General features: G+C 38.5%; 3 long non-coding RNA genes across 3 annotated transcripts in view; 2 read left to right on the top strand and 1 right to left on the bottom strand.

Annotated features, from left to right (window-relative positions):
• Positions 1-231: 231 nt before the first annotated feature.
• Positions 232-19,361, top strand: part of LOC107834078 (uncharacterized) — a 23,627-nt gene continuing 4,497 nt past the window's right edge. Inside the window, exons 1-2 of the long non-coding RNA XR_001659862.1 lie at positions 232-244; positions 6,294-6,299. This is a non-coding gene — a long non-coding RNA (uncharacterized LOC107834078). The remainder of the gene's footprint in view (positions 245-6,293; positions 6,300-19,361) is intronic.
• On the top strand, positions 16,054-18,323 carry LOC107834077 (uncharacterized). The gene is made up of 2 exons (XR_001659861.1): positions 16,054-16,268; positions 18,096-18,323. It is a non-coding gene; the product is annotated as an uncharacterized LOC107834077 (long non-coding RNA).
• Positions 17,537-17,988, bottom strand: LOC107834080 (uncharacterized). The gene is made up of 2 exons (XR_001659863.1): positions 17,955-17,988; positions 17,537-17,653 (listed from the first exon to the last, which is right to left on the bottom strand). It is a non-coding gene; the product is annotated as an uncharacterized LOC107834080 (long non-coding RNA).

Consider the following 19,361-nt stretch of genomic DNA (forward strand, 5'->3'; position numbering starts at 1 on the left):
GTACCCCATGACCATGTTGATCCCTAGAAAAATTTGTATTTCTTCGCTTGTCACTGCCAGATTTTCTTTCCCTTTCTGCAGAGCATTATGCACTATCTCGTCAATGAGATCTAAGGGAAACAAATACCTAAAGAAATCAATTGGTTCTCTTCCATCAACATTTACCCTTCTTTCTCCTAAAAAATGTGGCAGGTCTCCATCAAAGTTATTGTCTTGGACTTTCCAGACATATTTGCGGGGTTGAGTGCAGGCATGGCCCTTGTGAACATTTCTCTGAGTAGGTACCATGTGGACATTTTCCTCAGCTCCCTCATCTTGCTTACTTCCCTCTGCAACCTGTCCTTCATCATCCTGGCCCTCATCATCTTGACTTTCAGCATCCTGACTGTCTGCATCTCCTTCATCATCCGTATCTCCTATATTTCTAGTGTTCTCTGGTAGCCACTCCTCATCACTGCATCAATTACAAGCAAAACAGTTATAATGAAAGATAAATCAACTACATGACTTATGTTAAAAATATAGTCAGCGATGCATGATGTCCACTGTGTTGGACACATGGTTAATCACAATTTCCTACTTATGTGAAATAAAATTTTCCAAACTAAGTTAATAATATTGTTACTTAGATACTCCTGCATGTCAGCATATTTTTTTTACCTCTAGGATTCTACTAGAATAGAAGGATTGAGAGGATATTCATCGAGTGTGTCTGTCTGCCAGCCATCTTGGACTCCAATGACATTAACTTGTAGCTACAACAACTTGCCTCAATGGAGGCGAGCAGTAGAGAGCATTCTAAGGACTGATATGCAATTCCACCATAGAAACCACTGCATTTAGGAAACAATGACTTTTAAACAGCTGTCCACTGTAGTGACCGCTATGCACCAGAGGGTTAACCAAAACTCCGTAGGCTTTTCTCATTGTGACATGCATTAACAATTCAATTTTTGCTTTTTTTTTTTTTTTTCTGCAGTTCCACATTAAAGTTTGATGCAGCTCTGCTTTCCTGAATGGACCATCTTCATCTCCACTGCAAGTGTAGCAAACAGGCAGCTCTTTTTTTATACATTACAGTACACTAAAATGTTGCATTGTGCCCTTGTTTATAGTTTTAATAGTGTAATTCTGTAAAGACAACATGTCTGGTGGTTTAGCTCTGATTTACATATCTTGCTAAATTGCGGGTTTGAATATTGCAATACTTTTCTATAACAAAATAGACCTGCAGAAAGAAATTACTAATAAAATATCTTACATATGCATAGTTGTATGCTCTATATAGAGATTTTCCTTAGCTTTGATCGTATATGTCACAATTTTGTCATTTATCATTGTTTATTCAACTCTGAAAGCTGTGTGGCTTTGTTAATATTCTGTCCTAGAATGCGGTTAGATGTGCCCTTTTTTTTCAGCACCTGCCCCTTTAGTGGTCTCTGCACAGCCCTGGCACTCGGGGACCACTTTTTTATTATTACACATACATAATGTAGAATACGGAACAAATTGCGTCCCGTATCGGTTCAATACAGGACGCTACATTTAACAGCCGATTACGGGACGGTTCCGTATTTTACGGGACGGGGCCGTAGAGTCGTCTTCTCCAACAGATCTTGGGTCTAAAAATGTCCTTCTCTTTCATTTTACCAGTTAGAGTGCCACGGTACATAAACAAGAGATTTTTTCTACTTCTGATCATTTTAGACCTCTCTGTAACAACAGCAGCACATCCTGACAAAAACAACCAGTTTATTACAACCAGTTGGTGAAATAAAAGCAAAACATGGTCTACAAAATACATTTGACATGTACCCATTTTTCACCTGGTTACACACGTTTTATTTCACTACCCTATTCTTCAGTGAGTGGGTCAGAAATGACCCACATTTATTTACTATGGAATTTAATGGGAATCTTTGTTTCTTACCAACTGTGACAGTCAGGAAGTGTCACCACTGAGTAATAATATTTTACAAAACAAGAACTATCACAAATGTGTGTGTATATGTGTGTGTGTCAATCATTAGTACTGTGACAGTGTTATTGTCACGAATCAACATATTAGCCTTCTTCAAAGTTAGCTAACACTATACCAACTAACATTACTGCATATACTTTATTGTGCATGTGTATTATTTGTGTGTGTAAGTCTGTGTCCGACACCCTGGATGAGAAAACCAAGAGAGAAAATGTGTTGAATGACATGCAAAAACTGTTGCACAATGTGTTCAAGGTTCTTTCTTTTATCACCTCAATAAATAAAATAAAAATTCATAGCTATAGAAATAAATGCATAAATAAATGGGCCAGAAAAGAATAGAGTGCCTTCTCCAGGTCAGGGAGGATGTCTGCATGATACACATAGCATCATAGAATACAGATGTTAGCTAGCTTGGTAAGCTAGCTAGTTTCAAGAAACGTACTATTTCGCAACCCTTCCCATGCCCACACACACACATAATGGATGTTGACATTGTCCATTATTGATATTTCTTCATTGCTGTTGTAAAATTGCTGTTATTTTGTTTTAAAAATGTTCTATAAATTGTCACAAATGTTCTACAAATTGTTCTAAAAATGTTTAAAAAAGTGAAAAAAAACATTTCAAACAAAAAATAATTCTTGCATGAAATAAAACACAGTAGAAAGTATTATACAAAACATTATTTTGAATCAAAATGACAAAAGTAGCACATAAAACACATTGATTGTAACCCAGGTCAAAAAAGACACACTCACAGAAGACTGTATAGTCAGTCACTCACGCATCAGAGTTACACTCAAAACATTTTCTTCTTTTTTTTTTATTTTTTTTTTTTATATTTATTTATTACAGGAACACAAAATACAGAAGCACTTCTGTAAATAAGAATGCCAATTTTTCACTTGCAGTTCCTAGGCGATACATGTTTTCTGGAACAAAGAACACAGAACACCTCCAATGGTAAAACATAGTGAAAGAGAATTAGTAGCGGGGAAAAAAAAAATAAAAAAAAATCACATACACATGTATACATACACGTACACACACATATACGCCTCCGGAGGGAAAAATAAAAAATTAAATTAGAAAAAAAAAAAAATTAAACAAATAAAATAAGTAAATACATAAATAAAAAGGGGGGGATTGATGCACAGGGGGTTTACATTTCTACATTGAAGCAACAAACTCAATAAATGGTTGCCATTTAAGGTAGAATTTGTTCAAGTTTCCAGTTTTTGAATATCTAATTTTCTCCATCTTCAAAAAGGACATGACCTCATTTATCCACATTGTGCTGGAGGGGGCTATAGTTGATTTCCAGTTAAGAAGAAGGTGACGCCTCGCGATCACAGAGGTAAAAGCTATCACTTCCAACTCTCTTATGGAGTATTGACTGTAATGCTCCGGGAGACCAAAGATACCAGTATGAGCTGAAGCATCAATAGTTCTTGAAAGTACAACAGACATGGTGTGAAAGTAAACTTGCCAGAAATTTGTAAGAGCTGAGCAGGTAAAAAACATATGCGCAAGATTGCAGGGTGAACTTCCACATCGATCGCAAACATCCTCCATATTTCGGGAGACCTTTGCCAGCCTGGTTTTTGAATAGTGGCATCTGAATACCACTTTGGACTGTATCAAACTCAGGCGGGCGCATATAGAAGTTTTGTGAATGGCTGTCAGGGCTGCTTCCCACCAATACTCATCAAAAACCAGCCCCAGTTCACGCTCCCAGGCTCTCTTAGTGTTCGTAGTTAGAAAGACATCATATGACTGAATCGAGTTATATAGCTTTGAATTCAAAGACCTTTGCAAGGGGTTAAGTTGTATAAGTTCACCCCATGACTGCTCAGGTGGCAAGTGAGGGAAGTTGGGAAATAAGGATTTTGCACATGCCCTTATCTGGAAGTATCTAAACAGATGGGAGGGTGGAAGATCAAATTCAGAAGCCAAATCAGTGAAAGAACAAAAAGACCCTTCCCTATAAAAAATCCTTGAAACACTTTAGTCCCTTGTTCTGCCAGAAGGAGAAGGTCGGGTCAGTAATAGCAGGTGTAAACACTGGGTTTTTTAGAAGTGGGGTTAGGACTATGGGGCTTGTAAATTTAAACTGTTTCCTAAACTGAAACCATATTCTCAAAGTATCTACAACTGTGGGGTTGTCAGTTTGGCCAGAGGGGTTCACAGAGGTTGGACCTGTCAGTAAAGCCAAATGTGAGGCTGAGGGACATGAATGTGCTTCTAGTTGACACCAAGGTAGATCAACTGAATTAGACCAGAAAACAATTTTAGTTAAGTTAGCTGCCCAATAATAATACTGAAAGTTGGGTAAGCAGAGGCCACCATAGAACTTACAGTTCTGAAGTATTTTTTGTCTTACTCTAGGAGTTTTACCATTCCATAAAAAATTAGATATAGCTGAATCTAATGATTTAAAAAAACGTCTTGGTAAAAACACAGGTAAACATATGAAGAGAAATAGAAATTTTGGCAAGATGTTCATCTTAACAGTACTTATTCTCCCAATCAAAGAGAGTGGGAGAGAGCCCCATTTTTGAAAGTCTTTTTTAATGTCCACAAACAGTGGAAGAAAGTTTTTAGAGTACAAAGACTTAAACGATCTAGTTATGTTGACCCCAAGATACCGAAAACCCAAAGGACACAGCTTAAAAGGAAAGTCAGATTGGGAGAGCTGCAGAGCCAATTGGTTGACCGCATAACATTCGCTCTTGGCGACATTAACTTTATACCCTGAGAACTGGCCAAATCTGTGAAAGAACTTAACAATAGCGGGGCAGGTTCTTAATGGATCAGTGACATATAAAAGCAAATCATCTGGGTATAATGATAACTTTAATTCTGCATGACCCCTGATGATTCCATTGACACTGGGAGATGTTCTCAGAAAAATACTCAAAGGTTCTATAGCAAGTGCAAACAAGAGGGGCGACAGGGGGCAGCCCTGTCTGCAACCTCTGTTTAAAAAGAAATACCTGGATTGAATGTTATTGGTAGTAATACTGGCACAGGGCAGTGTATGGAGAAGTCGTATCCATGTTATAAAATTCTTCCCATTTCCGAATTTAGTTAAAACAGCGAACAGGTAACTCCATTCAACCCGATCAAACGCCTTTTCAGCATCGATTGATATAACAACCTCGGGTGCAACTGTAGACTCCCTTGAATAAACAACATTTAGCAAGGTGCGAACATTGTAGTAAAGTTGACGCCCCCTTATGAAACCAGTCTGCTCCTGGGAGATAATTTTTGGGAGAACTTGATCAAGTCTCTGGGCCAGGGCCTTTGCAAGAATGTTTGTGTCCACGTTCATTAAAGATATTGGCCTATAGGAAGTACAGAGATTGGGATCCTTGTCCTTCTTTAAGAGAACACTGATAGAAGCCTGTCTTAGTGAGGGGGGAAGTGAACCGAGTGATAGTGACTCAACATAGACAGAATGAAGCAAAGGGATAAGTTTGGCTTGGAATGCTTTAAAAAATTCAACTGGGAACCCGTCAGGTCCTGGAGCCTTGTTATTTTGCATATTTTGTAAAGCAGCATTTAACTCCTGAACAGTGAGATCAGACTCTAGGTGATCAATCAGTTCTGAGTTTAAAGGGGGAAACTGAAGCTCGTCCAGAAACGTATGCATATCAGTCAAATCTGGTGGGAGTTCAATTTTATATTGGGACTCATAGAAAGATGAAAAAACCGAATTAATAACTTGGCTGTCCTCCTGCAGGGCCCCCAATCCATCTTTAATGCGAGGTATTAAACGTGAAGCTGCTTGACGGCGCAATAGGTGAGCCAGCAATCTGCTGGGCTTGTCACCATACTCGTAGTACCTAGCACGGGAATGAAGCAACAGGCGTTCCGCCTCATTAGTTATGATGAGGTCCAACTCAGTTTGCAAGACCAAGCGACGCTTTGAAAGACTATCGGATGGGATGGTTGCAAGCTGTTGGTCAACCAATTCCAACTCGGAAGTGAGCTTCTGAATGCTTGACCTCCTTAATTTTCTCACATGTGCAGAATATGAAATTATCTGACCACGTAAGTATGCCTTCAAAGACTCCCACAGGAGCGCTCTAGAGATTGGTTCAGAATCAGAGTCATTAATGGCAATAAAATCCTCTATTGCATCTGTAATAAATTTGTAGAATTTACTATCGGATAATAGTGAAGTGTTAAAACGCCATTGAGAGGGATAGCGAGGCCCAGGTGAAATCTGAAGATCAAAAGAGACAGGAGCGTGATCCGAAATAATGATTGGGTGATATGTAACATTTGATACTTTAGGCATAAGTTTAGCGTCTATAAAAAAGTAGTCTATACGTGAAAAAGTCTGATGAACATGTGAATAAAAAGAATACTGCCTACTGTTTGGATTACGATATCTCCAGGGGTCAACACAATCGTTATTTAGCATGAAACTATGTAGGGTTTTAGCCATTGATGATTGGGTTAAGACAGGCTTAGAACGATCTAACTGAGGATCAATAGTACAGTTCATGTCCCCTCCAAAAATCAAACCACAATTATTCAGAGAAGGAAGAGTTTCAAACAACTTGTTCATGAAACCCGCATTGTCGAAATTAGGAGCATATACATTAACTAATAGGGTGGGGACATGGAATAAGGTACCTAACACTATCAGAAATCTGCCGTCTCTGTCTGAGATGGTTTTGGTCAATGTGAATGGTACCGATTTACCTATTAAAATGGCAACCCCTCTAGCCTTTGAATTAAAACTAGAATGGAGTACCTCCGCCACCCAAGGACACTTAAGTCTGAACTGGTCTTTATTTCTCATGTGGGTCTCTTGTAAAAAAATATCAGGTTTCAAATGCTTTAAGTGAGAAAACACCCCACACCGCTTGACAGCACCTCCCAAACCTCAAATATTCCAGGCGAGAAATCTTACACCTGAGTTGTTCATATTAGCCATGTGAGATTTGAGTTAACACTGATAAGGCAACCCGGTTTCGCCCCCACGCACCAGATACAAGGGAAAAAATAAATAAAGTAAAAATAAAATAATAAAATAAAATAAATTCTGAACAGACACAACCCACATCCCACTACCCTCCCCCAAATAGCACCTACCACTATCCCATCCCCAAACGGCGGGACACCAGTGCAAACTCCAAATGGAGTCATGAAAGACTAAACTTAGGGTCTTGGACCAAACAGTCTTCCTCATTTCACCCCAACTCAGTTGGAGCTCCCGCAAACATGTGAAAACAGAAGTGTAACAAAGAACAGAGCAGGTACATTACATCATAACCTCGTCCAACCGTCCTATGCCTTGGGCAGGCCCGGACCGAACAATATGAACGGTTCCACTCACATCAAACTAAACTATGCAAATCCGAAATAATTGAAATGTGCATTACAGCCGTCACGGCCAAAAGTCACTTAGGGATCACCGGATTAAAGAAAAACCTGGCTGCAGCTATACTTACATCCAAACCAGAATTTAGCTTTAAGGTGATGGAGACAGTTTTATTTTGTCTGGAGTGTTTTCATGAAGGCAGTCGCTTCCACAGGTGAAGTAAACTCTCTTGTGACACCTCCTCTGGTGATGCGGAGACGAGCTGGATGCAGAAGCCCAAACCGTATGTCCGGAACGTCTCTGAGCTGGCGTCTGACGTCGTTGAAGGCTGCACGGGCTTTTGCGGTCTGAGGAGTAAAATCAGGGAAGATGGAAACTGTGGAATCGCCCACTTTTACCCGCTGTTGGGCTCTGGCACGTCGTAGGATATCGGCGCAGTCTGAGTAATAATGTAAACGAGCTATTATGGGACGGGGCCGCTGGCCGGGCTTCGGTTTGGCTTGTAGAGATCGGTGCACTCGGTCCACAACCGGTTCCTTCTCCAGGCCGAAGGCATCTTTAAGCAGGGTGGAAATCGTGTCAGCGCTGACTGGGCCGCGCTCCTCCGGCAATCCTATGATTCTAATGTTATTACGCCTAGATCTTGACTCCAAGTCTTCGCATTTCCTATCAAGAACGAGGACCTGCGCCGAAAGCCTGTCCAAATCGCTCTTGAGTGAAACCACATCATCAGTGCATGAAGACAGCGGTCCATCCATTTCTGCAACAGTCACTTTTAATGCATCCACTTCCGACCTGATAGCTGTAATGCTAGCACTTAGCTCGGTCTTAACGCCGTGCAGCTCCAACTTAATCTGAATTAGGTTATTTGTCAACGCCGTCTCCAATTGAGTCTTGAAAATGCCCGCCATCTCTTCACGAAGTGCAGTGAGAAGTTCAGCCTTAAAGTCCGGGGAATATACGTTCCGGGCCATGGAAGAATCTTCCGAAGGCGGCCGCCCACTAGCCGGGCCCCGCGGTGGCTCGGTCTCAGCAGGCCGAGGCGGGGTGCAGGCGGTGGACCAGGCCTCACCACCGTATTCGTCGAATTATTCGTATTTTTTGGCTTTGGAGGCATCTTGAGCTGTAGTAGAGTCGTTGTTAATATTTAGAGGACAGGTAAAGCACACAAAAATGCCCGTATGCACCTTATAAAAAAATAATTTGCGGGAGCTCCCTCCAACACGTCCTACTTCATTGGTCCCAAAACCTGAAGTCAAAACATTTTCATTAACAGCATACAAGAGTCAAATCAATGTAACACATGTCCATCTCACTCACAGAGCAGCACAGGATACAAAAATATGTCGCTAAGCACTCTGGGAAATAGTTCCCACTCCTGTCTTTTTCGTCTTTCAGTTTTTTAAGTGTTAACCTAAAGACTCTACTTTATTCATTCAACTCTTAGAGGTTTGACAAAATTAATAAAAAGTTAACACAACTTACTCCTGTAAGTTTATCTTTCACAAACTCACAGATTTATGTTCAAAATCTAAAACTCGCTAAATTTATTTGACTTAGTAGAAGCTAGTACATGCAAATAATTGCAGCTCAAATGTTTTACAGTATATATGTAACAGTTGTTAAATGCCTCAATAACATCACACTGCACCAGTTTCTTCCAATGTATGACAAAGTGTGGGACACACTCAACCAGCGGGCACGACATGCACGGTCAGATCACTGCAGCCAGCAGCACAGTTAGGCAGCTCACTCAGATTTCTGTGAAAGCAAAGAAAAACAAGAGTTGTTTTTTTATATTTTCTGTGGGGAATTTGTTATACTGTTCAACATAAAAAACATTTGAAAACATATTTAATTGTGACTAAAATGTCATCTATAATCAACCACTGAAAAGTATGTAGACTTTCTCCATTTCTTTCAAATATTGCTTTCCAAGTCTAGATGATTTCATCATAATGCTGCAGAATTAGACTGGGCCATGCAATGACAGTGCAATGACTAAAACATCACTTTGAGATCAGTAGTCCTGTATGCTATTTCATGTAAGAAGTGGGAGAGGCAAAATGTTTATGTTTAGCTGAGGAGTTTCCTCACATGTGCATATGGCTCAGCGGGAAGGAAGAGTTGGCTTCTACTGAAGCTAAGGCAGCATGTCTGAGGATTCACTGAATCCTCAGACACGGTGAGGATTCAGTGAGGATTCTACACTGACAGCTTCACACATTAGTCATCACGCTTTTATAGAGCGTTTTTCTCTATATAAACATAATGTGATTGAATCCAGGCCAGAGTTCGTATGTTCTCTCCAGGTACTCCCGCTTCCTCTCACAGTCCAAAAACATAAGTAGATGCGTTTCCATGATGCATTTTCTCAAATATTTATGTATATCCTGTTAATGTAAAAAAAAACAACAACAAAAAAAACCCCCACAATTTTGCAATTGTACTGTTTCCATAAAATCAGAAATGAAACAAAAATCACACATGAATCAACTTCTCACGATACGTCATTAAAATCATGGTGGCGACATTGTGGAGGTTCCCCCATCTTTTCCCCAGTGTTAGAATTTATTTAAATGTCTTCATATAATATATTTAGAATTTCACTTTTTCTTTGGTGATTTTTCTTTGGTGGTGGTTATTGCATTAGGTTGTTACTAATTTGGGTGCACACATTTAGTAAACACCTTATGTTTATTTAAATCTTTAACTATTGTTTTGCTGAATTTTGAAGGACTGGCTGGCAGAAGGTGGTTGGTTGAAAGGCAAACCAAGATGTGGAACAGTCCATCAGGCTGCTGGAAGCCGGGGACTTGATGTGAAAGAATCTGCCTCTCTCCACTAATAGCATAATTGCTAAAACCTTTTGGCATTAGGTTATTTTCGTTTTATAGTTATGTTAAAGTCAAAATGTTTTAATTTAAATTAGTCATTTATGTCTGTTTGTATAAATTCCCCTGTGTGTTCATTGTGTGAAGTCAGGTTTTGCTTTGTTATTCTGAGTTATGTTTGCCTTAGTTGATTTCTTTTGGGCCCATTTTGCTATATTTTTTAGATCTGTTGCGGAAAACCTTTTGTTAAGATTTTCTTTGGAAAAATAAATAGAAGACATTTTTTTATATATGCCTTTGTCCTTGTGCTTTCCTGGTCGGACCATCACAGACATGAAAACATTCACATGCGATATATTCATATTTCCAATGCTCATCATCTATTTGCAAATTAGAGAATACATCAGCATCTTATTCAGGCGTTGGAGCGACAAGCACTGCCTACATGTGAGTGGCTACGTATGGAGAACTTTGGGGAAATTGCAGTTAATGATTGTACAGAAGAACTGTGGATTCATCACGTTGGAATGACACACAACTTTTTATTAGCTATGTGATGCTGTGAGAGCTCTGTTGGGGCCAGAAAAAAGAAAAAAAAACATCCTCCTACTGCTTCCTGTTGTCTTCTTTGTTGTTTTCGCCAGTAGTAACATTATATTGTGACTTGTGATGCGAAAAGTGTTTGCAGTTTTGCAAAATACATCTATTTTTATATGGCTGGAAAACTATCGTAGTGTGAAAGCTTTTCATTGAAAAACTTTTTTTTTTTGTTTTTTGTTTTTAATTGGCTTGTCTCCATTAAGCAAATTGATTAGTCATTTCTATTTGTGCAGTTTCATGGTTGATGGAAATGGACCAAATGCTTCACAAAAGACTATCTCTATTTGTTGTGCTTTCTTTGTTTCAGCTCATTTGTGTTGTGACGAGTCTGTTGGCTTCATTGAAAAATAATTCTAAAACTGACCAATAGATAGCACCATTAATCTTTCCATAAACAGCGCAGGTGTAGGACGTTTACGTTCCTGTTCTGCACCATTCATATTTAATTAGCAGTATAAGCAACCAAAAAATATTAGATTTCAGAAAAAATTTGAACTGAGCATCAAGACCTAATGTGTGAACATAGTAAGCTAAAAAAGAAATGATGAGCTATCTTTTGGCACAGTAAGCTGAGAAAAAAAAATTATTTCCAAAATAAAGAGAATGTTGCACTTCATAGTTCATTTCATTTGTTGTTTCTGTTGTTTTATTTATTCATTTTGGATCTTTAAAATGTTTTCTAGTTGCAGAGTTAAATATTCATGAGAATTCTTTGAGAATCTACTCTTGTGTTATTATGCTGTTACTATAGCAATACTTGACAATTGTCTCAAAATAACTATGTCGCAATAACGTCTCTGATCATTTATCTTTATCATGACAGGCCTAGCTGCCCCTGATGCTTAAACTGGTAGTAGTGGCTTAGTGAAAAATCGTTCTTTTCTTTGCAACAATTTCTGCTTCTTGCATTGATACACTGATTCTTCCTCAGCACCACTGTGTTCTGGGCAAATGGAAATCTAATTAAAACACCATACTGTATGTTTACCACTTGTGTGAAAAACAGTCTGAGTGGTAGGTGCATTGTTCACCTGAAGACTCCAGTTTATGCTACTGTGACGTTTGTGTATAACATTAATTGTAGAACAACCTTCATCAGTAGTGAAGCCCCTTCCTCCAAAATCTGTGTGGAGGAAGGGGCCAAAATCTCTCTGAAGACGTCTTACAGGAAATGTGTAATGGCCAACTTATTTTGATTTTTTTTTAAAAACATTTTCTAAGCCTCCATCCACACAAAAGCATTTCTTATTCTGAAACCTGTAATCTGTTTCAAAAACTCTTCCAGAATTGTTTACATCCACAGAAACAGAACATCCCAAAATGCTGCTTTTAAGACCTGTGAGTGGCTCTAAGCATGGAGTATGGGACAGGCACACCTGCAGTTAGCGGTAAACACAAAAAGAAAACAACAATGGTGACCAACAAAACTCGAGTGGAGTTTTTTGCCCATTGTCTTTAATGAGCTTCTGCAGCAGCTGTAGCTGTGACACAAACATGTAATCTACCATTGGTGTTGTTTGGGGTTGGGTCATTCTCACAATCATATGCGAGGGCCGCACTTTCCAAAAAACTAAAAGAAAACTGATGAGGATTCCTAAAAATGCCATTTCGAATTAAACATGGGACAAAATCAACTAAAAAGTTCCTGGTTTTAGAAAAAAACCTTCCCATGTGGCCCAACTTCTGCTGAAAGATCAAACGCTTCTTTGAAGGACAAAGAAACTAAATTCATCAACACAAATAACTACTTTTTGAACAGAAGCTCATGCCCTGGTTGTGTATAAAACCCTGGTTTTAAGATCCACACCGTTAACACTTTACCTCTCATGCAAACTACATTCACACCTTTCCTGTGGTATTCAATTGATGTTGATGGCATACATTTTGCCTTATTCAAAACTGGTTCCATTATTTTCTCTCAGGCAGACAACTGAGAGAAAATAGTCCCGTTTCCAATGCCAGCTCATTGCAGATAGTTCACAGCAGGGTTCTTAGCTATACCATCAGGATCTTTACTGCTCTGGCTCTTCTTTTTGGATTGTTTTGTGGAGTAGTTATTTGGGGACAGAACTTCATGAAAGAACATTTACTCCCTTCTAGCTTAATAAACCATTTTTGTGGTATTGTTCATTTTTGTGTACAATCAGGTGTAGTAACATACATGACGAGATGCTGAGGTATGCAGCAGCCATAGCGGTAGGCACAGTGGTAGTTGTTTTATTAGGTACACTTTGTTCGTTGCAGGTTGGACCGTATTGTAACTGCTTTAAATCTTTCTGACATGACATCCTGTGTGACTTGTATTCAGTGATTTAATGAGAAATATTCACATTCTAATGCCTAACCTCAGTTTTTATCTCTGAAAAAGTGAATTATTGCAGATAAACATAAAAATAGTTTGTTTTACTGAAAAAAGAAAGATTTGAGCAAAATGGGTTAACTAACTGAAGGAAAGGTTAGACAACCCTGCCCTTTACTCTTTACTAAGTAAGTAAAACTTTATTTTTAAAGCACCTTTCACAGACATAGATCATAAAAATGCTTCACAATGACAAGTAAAACAAAACCAAACAGAAAAACATTGAGCAAAAGCCTGTCTAAAAAATATATATTCTTAGTTGTTTAATAAAAGAGTCTGTGGAGTCTGAGCAGTGGGACAGAGTTCCAGAGCCTCAGAGCTGCTGCCTGAAAAGCACAGTCTCCACGGGTTTTAAAAAGGATTTGGGGTTCAACCAACAACATTTGACTGGAAGACCTAAGAGTCCGAGACAAAGCTAGAGGATCCAAAATCTCAAGGATCTATTTAGGAGCCTGGCCTTGGATAGCCTTGAAAGGTAAAATCTTCTGACATGAAGCTATAAGCGCAAATTCAAGCTGGAAAACTTCTGCCTCACCTGCTCCACCCAATCGCTGCGCCATGCTCTTCGCCTCCAACCTCAGCACAGGTCCTCGACCCGGCGCGTCCAATCATCAATCAAACTCTGCTTATAAGGATCCACACCCTCAGCGCGTTCCAGCTGTGCTCAACCCACCTCCACCCCTTTCTCCACCAGCATCCTTCGGCTCTCCTGGACGTCATCCCTATTCCGACCTACACTACCAGTGTTGGGCCCTGGGGGGGAGAGCATCCCTCATCAGCGTCGGGGATGTTCACCCGAGTTCACAGCAAATCACAGCTCAAATCTTCTGCCGGGGCCCGAGCGCCAAATAAGTGTTATCATGTTTGTCTTTGGTTTGTCATTAAGATCTGTTAATCGTTCTTTTCGTCTGAGTTTCTCCAGATTGAAATGGAGTCATGTATAACTTAAAAGGGACTCGGTCGATTTATGCACTGATCTACTGAGAGATCTTGTAATTTTAATGTCTTATCTCAGTATTTATCTCTGAAAAAAATGATTCAATTGCAGAATCACTAAAATCTTTACTGAACAAAGATTTTAACAAAAATGTTTTTTTCTAGCTGAAGAAATATAGTTAGACAATCATGCCCTCTAATCGTTAGTGTAACACCATCATTAGCTGAAAAATCTTGAGTGAGAAGCTTCTGTTGCCATTTTAATCATGGCTGACCTTTGTTTTTGAGAAAGTTTACTCCTGTCCTCACTTTCAGCTGTGCGATCTTTGAGGGGTTTCTTCATTACATTTAAATAATATTACTGAAATGTAATTTTATTACATTTATCTGAGCTTTACCTCCGGCCACGGACTTTCTATTTCTTAATTCTTGCTGGTGGATTTGCCATTACGTTTTGGACTATTGTAATGTTGCAATCGAGAGTTCAATTCTACTTTAGTTTAATTTTTTCTTACAGATAGATTTACATTTTCCTCAAGCATCCTCTGTCATGCAGTCATGTGATTCATTTGTTCATTTTTTCCATTTTCAGATAGTTTGCACTGCATCAAATGACCAAAAGTCTTTGAAAAACCTCTTTGCCACCTCACCTCTGGTGATGCTGCAACAAGAACTACTGAAGGAAACAACATGTAACTTGTGAGGAAGGAAACAACTTCCTTCTTCACAAAATAAACTTCACGCTAAACTTGCAAATTTGTTTTGTTTGTATTTACCCAGAATGCCCAATGGTGTAGTGTGCTTCCTGCTCTCGGAGCTGTCTCCTATACACTTGGCATTTATGGAGAGCCATTTCAGCCAAAATTAAATAAATAAATTAATGGGTGAAATAAATTAAAAAATGAGTAAAATAAATCAATAAATGAAGAAAATGAGTAAAATAAATAAAAAATTAGTTAAATAATTTAGCTTTTTCATTAACCCAATTTTTCATTTATTTTTCATATATCTATTTTTCATTTACCCATTTTTCATTAATCTATTTTTCATTTAACCATTTTTTTATTTAGCTTTTTCATTAACCCATTTTTTCATTTTTCATATAATCAATTTCTCTTTTTCATTTATCTGTTTATTTATCCCTTTATCCACTTACCCATTTTTCTTTAATCTATTTTTCATTTAACCACTTTTCAGTTTCCCTTTTTCATTAACCCAATTTTTCATTAATTTATTTTTCAGATTATCAATTTCTTTTTCATTTATCTATTTTTCATTTATCCCTTTATCCACTTAACCATTCTTCATTAATCTATTTTTTTAATTTAGCCACTTTTAAATTTCCCTTTTCATTAACCCAATTTTTCATTTATGTATTTTTCAGATTACCAATTTTTCTATTCCCCTTTTTCATTTATCTATTTTTCATTTGTCCATTTTTAATTTATCCCTTTATCTATTTACCCATTTTTCACTAATCTATTTTTTAATTTAACAATTTTTCAATTTCCTTTTTCCATTAACCCAATTTTCTATTTCCCAGTTTCATTAATTTCTCATATATCCCTTTTTTATTTACCCATTTTTCTTTTTATCTATTTTTCATTTAACATTTGTTTGAAAAAAATTTTATTTTCCCATTTTCCAATTCCCCTTATTCATTTAGTATTTCCTTATTTATCACATTCTATTTCCCGGCAAAACTTAGAAAAAAATAAATGCAAATGAGGAGAGGCACGTCATCAGGCTACACTTTCCCCAATTGGTTGGTTAGCGTCACCTGTACTTTGCTTCAAGAAAGATGGCGACCTACTACCGGGTTATCAATAAGCTGAAGCTCATTAACTTCATTAGAAAATAGTGTTATTACTCCTGACTTTATTTTTGGTGTTGCCACTCAGACAGACCGTGTTTCAGCTGGTGGCTCTCATGGACTCAGAGCTTCACCATCGGGGGTTTTATAGTTTGGACGAAGCGGCCGATGAAGTTGGCTTAGGTTCGGGACGCCTTCATAGCTACCAGCTGTGGTCCAACTATAAGGAGCATACTTTACTGTACATCGTAAGTGAACTGCAATATCCAGAGGCAGCTCTATGGAGCATCGAGCTGAGAGCATGAGAGTGCCTAGCCTTGGAGATCTGCATCGGAGGCCATCTTTCAGACATGGTGGACTGCTGCTGTCCGTCCAGGATCCTCCGGTTGCCCAGACGTTGCACGGTAAGCTAACGCTGATGTTTGTTGTCCAACTACAGTCATATTTAATCAATAGGTGCTCCGATGGCGGAAGGTTTTGAGTTGATCTCGGCAGTAGGTGACAAACTGAACACCGCCAGGATGTTGAGACCAGCACGTCCTCTGATCCCATACATCTTATTAAGGATAAAATCAACAAAACGTGTTCAAATTAATGGCCCAACAAAATTAATAATCTCAGTAATTATTGTTTAAACAAGGTGTTGCGCCTTTCTGTGCATTTCGGTACCATTACAAAAGTAAAAAGGGACTCAAAGACCCTGATGAGCAGAGCAGAAGTTTAAATGGCTAATCAGCCACTGCTGTGTTCATGAGAAGAGAGGCTTTTTAACCGAGAAATAAATATGAAGACTGAAAACCTAAACTTTTAACGGACTGAATCCGTTGTGTTTTTAGCTAATCTCTGCTGGGTTGTGGGGCGCAGGTGGTTGCCACGGCAACAGGTAGATTAAACGACAGTAAAAAGGTAGGAGAGGTTTAGAATCATTGCTGTTATTTTACATTTGTTTACCTTTGCTGGGATGCATCACAGCCGCTGTAGTTTATGAACGTTCAATAAACGACAAACTTGGACTAACTACCTCGTTCGTCTGACTATTTCATTAAGTAACAAACAAATGGTTTATACCGCGATAATTATGTGAAATTAATTTTTTTTTTTTTTTTAAGTTTTGTGCGCTCTGGCATCTTGCTTTGAGTCTGAGAGGCTTTTCAATGCGTTAAAACTCTCCAAAATAACCTTTGAACTTTTAAAGCTCCACTGTTGAAAATTAGAAGCTGACATTCATAAATGACATTGAAATAAATTCTAGTCCCACTTCTGGTTTGTTGCGATTTCTCTGGATCCTGTTGGAGGAAAAATATACCAACTTCACAAGATGTGGCTTTAACCTAGCTCCTGTCAGTCTGAAGTTTCTCATATTGAGTTCATCAAACCAAAGTTCAGATCTACCATAAGTGACTGACACAGGTGATCACCACCAGGTCAAAAGACCTGAGTGAAGTTGGCCGCCCCACCTTCTTCAAGTCAGATAAAATTGGTGTCAAATGTTTGTGCTGGTTTGTGCAGCAAAAATTTTCGTTTGTGCCGCTATCATTTTAAAGATATAAAGAAATGTTTCTAGAGGTCATCCAAGGTCAACCAACCCCCCACATTCTTCAAATCAGACAAAATGGGTGTGAATCAACTCGGCTACGTTTGTGCAGCAAAAATTTTCGTTTGTGCTCCTTTGGCTTTGAAGATTTTAATGAAAATGTAAAGGTCAAAAGATCAACCAGCCCCTGAACTTTTATGAAATCCAACTTTCTTTATATCTTTAAAATGATAGCGGCACAAACGAAAATTTTTGCTGCACAAACCAGTACAAACAGAGCACAAAGGTTTGACACCAATTTTGTTTGATTTCATAAAAGTGGGGGGGGCTGGTTGAACTTTTGACCTTTACACTTTCATTAATATCTTCAAAGCCAAAGCAGCACAAACGAAAATGTTTGCTGCACAAACCAGCAAAACGTAGCTAAGTTGATTGACACCCATTTTGTCTGATTTGAAGAATGTGGGGGGTTGGTTGACCTTGGATGACCTCTGGAAACATTTCTTTATATCTTTAAAATGATAGTGGCACAAACAAAAATTTTTGCTGCACAAACCAGCACAAACGTAGCACAAACGTTTGACACCAATTTTGTCTGATTTGAAGAAGGTGGGGGGGGCAACTTCACTCAGGTGGTCAAAAGTACAGCTTGTTGGCGCAGCACATTCATTAATGTTTCCATCATGTATGTTTTCAGATGCTAAGCTGTCACAGCAGACCATCCTGCAGGCCTCTGGTCTCAGTGTTTCCAGTGATCTCACAGCTTGAGGATGACCAGAGACCTTCACCTTTCTGGAGCAGGAACACCCGGCCACATGCACTGGTGACACATTCATTTTAAAAAATGTGGCTGTTCTTATACCATTGATATGCAAGAACCATCTGTATTTTACAGTTTTGAATAAACAAAATGTTTATTATGAAATCTGTGTTCCTTCTAATCTATGTAGTTCTAATGTAATCAAATCTCATGTTTTCACATCCCAGAGACAATAAAATGGATCGTTTGTTTGTGGCTTAAAACAAACAAAGTAATCTTAATACAACAAAGCTACAAAAATAGAATACAGATTGAAAGTTTTGGGCCCGTTTTATTTTTTGGTTTCATTACACTGAAGATTCTTCAACATGAAGCTAAACAGTGAGTGGAGTACCTTGCATGTACGACAAGGTAGAAATGAACAAACATGACAAATTGGCTTCTTAATAGTAATCCTAACAGTTATTTTACACAGCTTGGTTTATTGAATAATGATTGTGTTCACTTACGGACACCTTCAATTGGAAATCTACAATCTGAAGTGTCAGTGAAATACTTTATGGTTAAAGTATTTCATCTGAGCTCTTCACAAGTCAGTCCTCAGGTCGGTCTGCCCTGCATGTTTCAGGTGTTTCCTTCTGTCACACCTGGCCTCAATAAATGGCTGATGGATTAGCTAATGCTATCGTTTGTATCAGGTGCTCTGGAACAAACACTTTAAAATGTAAAATGTTAATGTCCTGTATAACAGAGTGATATAGACAAATGTTTTCATCTCACTGTGTCATTTTCAGTTTATAGCTGAAGTTCATCACATTTCTGGATGTTCTGTGTTTCAGTTACATTACATATTGTGTGTTTATTGTCGTTAGTGTCAGACTAAAGGGGTTCGGTTACGGTTCGGGCTTTTTTTCGGGTGAGTTTTACTTAAACTTTGTGGCTAACATTAACATTAGCTTATGCTAGTAGGCAATATTCTCGGACATTGTTCTTGTAAAATGTGCTATTTAAGTATCTAAGCATTCTAACGGACAATGTATTTATCTTATTTTCAAGTATATTATGTGTGTTTATTGTCGTTAGTGTCACAGACTAACGGGGAGGTTACGGTTCAGGCTTTTTACTTCCGAAGCCTGACGGAGCTCAACAAGCCTCGTAGCTTAACAGTAGCGCAGTTCTGTTAAGCTGTTAAGCAGAGATCTG

The sequence above is a fragment of the Poecilia formosa genome, unplaced genomic scaffold, assembly GCF_000485575.1.
Source record: "Poecilia formosa unplaced genomic scaffold, Poecilia_formosa-5.1.2 Scaffold516, whole genome shotgun sequence".
Lineage (NCBI taxonomy): Eukaryota > Metazoa > Chordata > Actinopteri > Cyprinodontiformes > Poeciliidae > Poecilia > Poecilia formosa.